This window comes from Camellia sinensis, chromosome 10, assembly GCF_055761805.1.
Source record: "Camellia sinensis isolate YWXY chromosome 10, ASM5576180v1, whole genome shotgun sequence".
Lineage (NCBI taxonomy): Eukaryota > Viridiplantae > Streptophyta > Magnoliopsida > Ericales > Theaceae > Camellia > Camellia sinensis.
Window position 1 is genome coordinate 67,397,460 of NC_138970.1, and position 6,808 is coordinate 67,404,267.

A 6,808-nucleotide genomic window follows, 5' to 3' on the forward strand; every position below is an offset into this window, starting at 1 on the left:
TCCCTAACAATAACACCTACACCTACTGATTTTTTGCATTTTGAAAATAGTTTCATCAAAATTAACTTTAAACATCAAATCTTTGCTGAGAATTAACAAATTCAGACAGATAATCGCAGGCAAATTTTGCAATCTCACTTGGATTTGCAAATCCATAAATTTTGGTTGTTCCATATGTTCAAAGAAATCACAAAAAATAAGTCTAAACCCGTAGGATCCAATTGGTGTCTCTCAACTTGCTTAGTCACCTAAAGATATTGCCACAGGTCTGTTGCAACAACCTTGAAGTCAAAAACATTATGAGCTGTTAGCTACAGTAAGGTGGGTTGTTCAATGTGTCAATGACCACAGGCATTACATAAGCTAATGGTATGTGTTTGTTTTCTTAACATTGAGGTTAGGGACTCAAGTTTCATGGTTGTCGTGTTTGGTTGTGTTTTCAATTTTTGTTTTCTAATTTCCTTTTTTAAAAACACAAGTAAAAATTGTTTGGAGAACTATTTTGGGAAAAACAATAAAAACAACTCATTTTTTAGGAAACATCAATGTCTAGCATATATAGTTTGCAAATACTTAATTTTTTTTAATATATAATACAGATAAAAAATTAACCCAAAATTTAAAAATATAATCTGAAAAATAAAACACAGTGATAAAATTTTTTTTTGAAACCCTTTAACATCTATGAATCTAGCCTTGGGCCTTGATACCCAAACAAGGTTCCAAACCACTCGGTCACTATCTTCAACATCTATGAATCTTGCCTAAATGCTTTATCAGAATATATCAGTTTAGTTTTACAATTCTAGCATAGCTTAAGAAACTATGTTGGAAGAAGAATCTAACAACTACAATAATCTAATAGCTACAACTCAGAAATTTATAGCAACAGATGAAAATAGGATGATCTGATCTGATCCTCCATGCTTGTAGCATGTAATTGTGGCCAAGAATTCAAATTCCATCTAGAAAACTCATTCCTCACACCAACACTCACTCTTGCTCATTTCCCTATCAATGGTCGCACGAAGGCAGGAGGGATTTAGTTTTCATTTTTAACATCCACAAAAGCAAATACAGATCTAAAACATTGGTTGACAACATAATTGCCCGAAATTCGGGGTTAGACTGATCAAACTTGGGGTATACTGCCAGTAAATACTTATGTAACATTGCCACAGGAAAAAGAAATCCAAAAACAAAGTAATATAATGATCCTTTTCAACCCCAAGAACAAAAGACTAAAAAAATATAAAATTTTTTATTGTGCTTTCGTTTTTTGCATTTTCGAAAACAAAAAATAATGAATTTGAAAGCACCAGTTTTCATTTCTGAGCCTAGTTTCTGAAATTTTAAAATAACTTTTTGTTGTTCCTAAAATTGGATAATTTTGGGGAGATTTTCCTGAAATTAGCTTTCGTTAATAGCCAAAACAAATTTTCTGTATTTTTCAAAAAAAAAAAAAAATCTAAATTAAGCAGATTACAAAAACTGAAAACACAACCAAATACGTTCCAAATCCAACAATTAGAAGCAATACAGACCCAAATCCCACAATTACGAATTGTTGAACAATATACATATGTCAATAAAACAAAGGGAAATGAAATCAACAAGAAGATATAAAAAGAATTCGATTGGTTAACTTTTATTTGATAATCCCACATCGGGAAAAGAAGGAAAAAAATGAATTGTTTTACTTATATAAAGAGAATCTTATACTCCCATTCCCAATTTATTGAAGAGTCTAGTGAGAGTTTATCTCAACAAAAATTCTCAATTCAGACAATTTTAGTGTTCGGATTTCAACATATCCAAATAATGAATTTTTATTCAGAAACAAAAATGTTTAAGACCTCCTTTCCCCTCACCACCTTTGACCCCCTCTCTTTTTTGATTGGCTACTTTTTCTTTTGTTTTTTTTTTGTTTTCCTTCTCCTCCAATCACCACCCGCCACGTGTGTATGGGGGTTGTGGGGGTGGTGATTGGAGGTGTTAGAATATAATATGTATAGTGTTGCTTTAATAATTAGGTTAGTATAATAATTAGTATGCTTTAATAATGTACCTTTAATAATGTTGTTTGGTTTGTGCTTCTACTTTAGGTTTGTAATTGGTCTCCCTCTCCTCTATAAAGGAGAGAGCTCAACACAACATATCAACACAGAACAAGATAGATCAATCAATAATACATCAATTTTAACATGGTATCAGAGCAAGGTTAAGCACTTAATATTTTTCGCTTCACCGGCGGGCGGCAACCTCGCCTTGGCCGCCCGCCGGACCTCAACCTATTCCGCTCTCATCTCTATCAATCCATAAATATACATACATTATTGGCAGATCGCTGATCGTCCCCGAGGGAAGAGCGTCGATGACGAAATCGTAGTCGGCCACCGGGTACGCCACCGGGATCTGATTTTCCTCGCCGATCATTTCACCGTCTTCATCTTCTTCATCGTCCTCCGATTCGAACGCGTAATTCGCAGCCTCGGTCCATCAACAGCCTGAACTCGTCGTCCAGCCGGAACATCGATTGCTGGAGCAAATCGTCGGCGCGATGGAGACAGGAGGCGACGGGTTTATCTCCGGCCATGGGTGTCCATTCTCGGATGGCCGACACCAACTCGTCGACGGCGTCGAGGAAAGAAGAAGCGTCGGCGGAGTCAAACCAGATCGGAAGGCACACACACACGGTTTAGAAAGAGAGGGGACATAGAATGGTGTATTCACACACACGGCATACATCCCTCTCTCTTCAGTTTTGGAAGAATAAATAAATAAACAAGAGACCCACACTACACTGCTACACCATTCACACACACGGCATACATCCCTCTCTCTTCAGTTTTGGAAGAATAAATAAATAAATAAATAAATAAATAAAAAAACAAATAAAAGATAACACCCACACATGCATGTGGTCATTGGGTCTCTGGGAAGTTTTGGGTTAGGGAAAAGTGTCATTATCATCATCATCATCATGTACCCCACTCTCTCTCTCATATTTCCACTTTCAAACCCACGATCTTTTTTTTTTAATATTTCAACCTTTTCCTTCTTTATTTTTTTATTCTTCAACTCACGTGGCATGTCTCTTCATGATTTTTATTTTCTTTTATCATCATCATATTACACTCATCATTTATCCCACATTTATTTTAATATTTCCCATCATTTCTTTTAAACTTTTCTTCTGCCAACCTGTTCCCCATTGATTTTATAATTTCATTTATTTTATCACATATCTATTAAAAAAAAAAAAACAAAAAAATCAAATAAAAAAAAAAAAAAAACCAAACCAATTTACAAATTTGCACAACACACCATCTTTTTTCATCTCAGGGATCAACCCCGATCACAATTTTACACATCAAAAAAAAAAAAAAAAAAAAAAAAACCCACACAAATCCAACACCTACAACACCAAAAGATTTGTTTTCTTTTCTGCAGACGGCCACCCACCGACCTCACTTCTTCGCCTCTTCCGCCGGTCTCTTCTTCTTGCCTCCGTCCTGAGCGGCCCTTGACGATGCTGCCTCCGTGTTTTCCACGCCGCCGAGCACGTTCACTCCCCCATACTCCTCCACTACCGCATATGGCGGACCTCCAAATCGGAACATCACGGTGGCCTTCCGCTTCAGCTCCTTATTTTCCGCCTTTAGCACACTTATCTCTGCTCGCGCATCTTTATACATGCGTTGGAGCAGAGCCAGTTGGGCGTTTAACAGCTGCACCTCATTTCTCCTGCTCTGCAGCCGGTGCGACAAGTTTGTGACCGCAGTCATGGTTTCCACACATGACTTCAGAGTATACTGATTGGCCTCAATATCAGTTTGCACCGCCATTTTTTGCTCCACCGACCGCATCGGAAAGTTCAACGGAGCAAAACCAGAGGTGTTTGGTTGCGGTTCCCGGGCCACCGCACCAGTTATCTCTCTTGTTGACTCATTGAGGTCGGGAAAGAGAGTGAGCAGCCCACGGGAAGACGAGGCCATTTTCTGGGCAACCGAGTGTTACAGAGTGTTTCAAGATTTGCAGCTCTTAGAGACAAGCTCTCAAAGAACGAAGACGTTTCAACTGATTTGTTATGCTTCCAAGCCTCCACCTCCGCTTCGGTTTATAAAGACCATGACGAAGAGGCCGACACGCGCACTGTCGATCACGTGCATCGCCGCGTGTCTGGCGCGCCTTTTGATGGCTCGTCTTTTGATGCAGTGGGCACGCCTTTTGATGGCACGCCTTTTGACAAATTGGGCACACCTTTTGAGGGTGCAACTTTTCCAACGGTCCGACATGACCCCATAAACTGTCCTGACATTTGATTCCGGTTAGCTTTTTCCAACGGTCCGACATGACCCCATAAACTGTCCCGACATTGATTCCAGTTAGCATACAGTGTCCTCTACAACGTTATGACACCACCATACAGTGTCCTCTACCACGTTGTGACACCACCATACAGTGTCCTCTACCACGTTATGACACCACCATCCAGTGCCCTCTACCACGTTATGACACCACCATTCAGTGTCTTCACCAACGGTCTGACACGACCATACAATGTCTCCTATCCTCTTTTATTTTATGTATTCGTCTATTTTCTTGTTTTGTTACTCTCTCCAAACTCAATTTGGTTAGTTCCTATCCCCCTTGAGTTTGCGGGGGGCTGTTAGAATATAATATGTAAAGTGTTGCTTTAATAATTAGGTTAGTATAATAATTAGTATGCTTTAATAATGTACTTTTAATAATGTTGTTTGGTTTGTGCTTCTACTTTAGGTTTGTAATTGTTCTCCCTCTCCTCTATAAAGGAGAGAGCTCAACACAACATATCAACACAGAACAAGATAGATCAATCAATAATACATCAATTTTAACAGGAGGGGCCCTCTATCAATGCTCTAATTATTTTTGTTCAAAAATTAATATTCGAACGACAAAAATATCGTAAACTAAAACAAAGTGTAGTGTGCAAATAAAAGCTGCCAAAACACCGGTGCATGATGTTTAACAAGATTGTCTATCAGAATTGCCCATGTGTTTGATGTTCTTTTGATAATATTAAAATAAATAAAGTATACAAATCTACTTGAATACAAGTTCTGTTTCTGTAATAAAAATCATAGAATAGTAGTTGGTTTTAATTAAAATTTTAAATTTTAAAATTAATTAAAAATCATAGAATAGTAGTTGGTTTTAATTTTATTTATTTAATTAAAATTAAAATTTCAGTTCAAGACAGTTTAAATTTTAAAATTAAAATAAAATTTAAAAGTTTTAATTAATTAATTTTTGTATAAGTTGGGTTGTCCTTTGACCTAGCCAATAGGGTGAACCAGTTTTGGTTTGACTGATTCGCTGGTTTAACTGTAATTTTATCAGTTTTAGCAAAATATATTGGTTAAATTTGTTTTATTCGAAATAAATTAAAGATTGACGTAATTAAAGATTAAAAGGCTAAGATCGCTTAATTCGAAATAAACTTCTCGCCCAAACAATTGTTAACTTATAAACAATTAAGAAAATTCTCATTGGCTAACTTTTATTTTATAATCTCACATCGAGAAAAAAAGGGAAAAAGTGAATTGTTTCACTTACATAAAATGAATCTTATACTTCCATTTATATAAGCAAAATAAGGTTTTTAGTGAGAAACCTTATGATTAATATTTCATATTAATTTTTTTGATTTTCTTAATTTTAAAAAATTAAGAAAATCTCGATTGACTAACTTTCATTTAACTTTTATTTTACAAAATATAAAAAAATTAAATATAATTATCATATATTTTTTTAAATAATATATAATTTTATCCCGCGTATAGCACGTGTGATATGCTAGTTATATTTTAAAGTAATGCTAGTTATAATTTATTTAAAACTAAAATTTGTAATTTTGTCAATTTAAATCTTAAACTTTTTATTTGTTTCGAATTTAAATCATTTACTTATTTTTGTTAAAAATAGTCATTAAATTGAATGAAAAAGGATTAGGCATTCAACCTAGTGGTTGTATAGCACTTTTTATGATAGGTTTCAGATTTAACTCTTATGAATAGAAATTTGATACCATTTGTGGTGATATTTAATTCTCCCCCATTATTATGGGATTGTATGTGATTAGTGGTTGTTGCGCTTGGGCTTTAGGCATTGTACTCAGCCTCAGTGGTCGAAAAAGAAATGGCATTTCGCTTTTTGCTATGCCAGGCAACTAGATTATTCTCAAGGTAAAAACACCCCCCGGTGTGCTCTTATGATCATCAGCACACCCTGCCTAGTCGGCATTAGAAAAACCAGTGATTTCAGTGGTAGTGTCGGTCGTGAACTAAATCCCATACTCCAATGTCCCATTAACATACTTAATGATATGTTTGACTACAAGCAGATGAGACTCTTTAGGACAGACTTGGTAACGGGCACAAACATCTACACTAAATGCAATGTCAGGACGACTGGTTGTGAGGTACAAGAGACTCCCAATCATACTCCTATAAAGGGTAAGATCAATATTAGTACCAGAGGAATCTTTAGAAAGGTGAAGGCTAGTGCTCATGGGAGTGCGAGCATGTTTGGCTGATTCTAGACCGAATTTAGACACAAGGTTTTTGGCGTACTCGGTCTGAGAAACAAACATACCCAAAGGAGACTGTTTAATTTGAAGATCCAAGAAGTAAGACAACTTCCTCATCATGCTCATCTCAAACTCATGTGTCTAGCAATTCGAGAAATATTTCACAAGAAAATCAGCAATGGATTCAAACACAATATCATCAACATAAATCTGAGCAACAAGTATATGAGACTT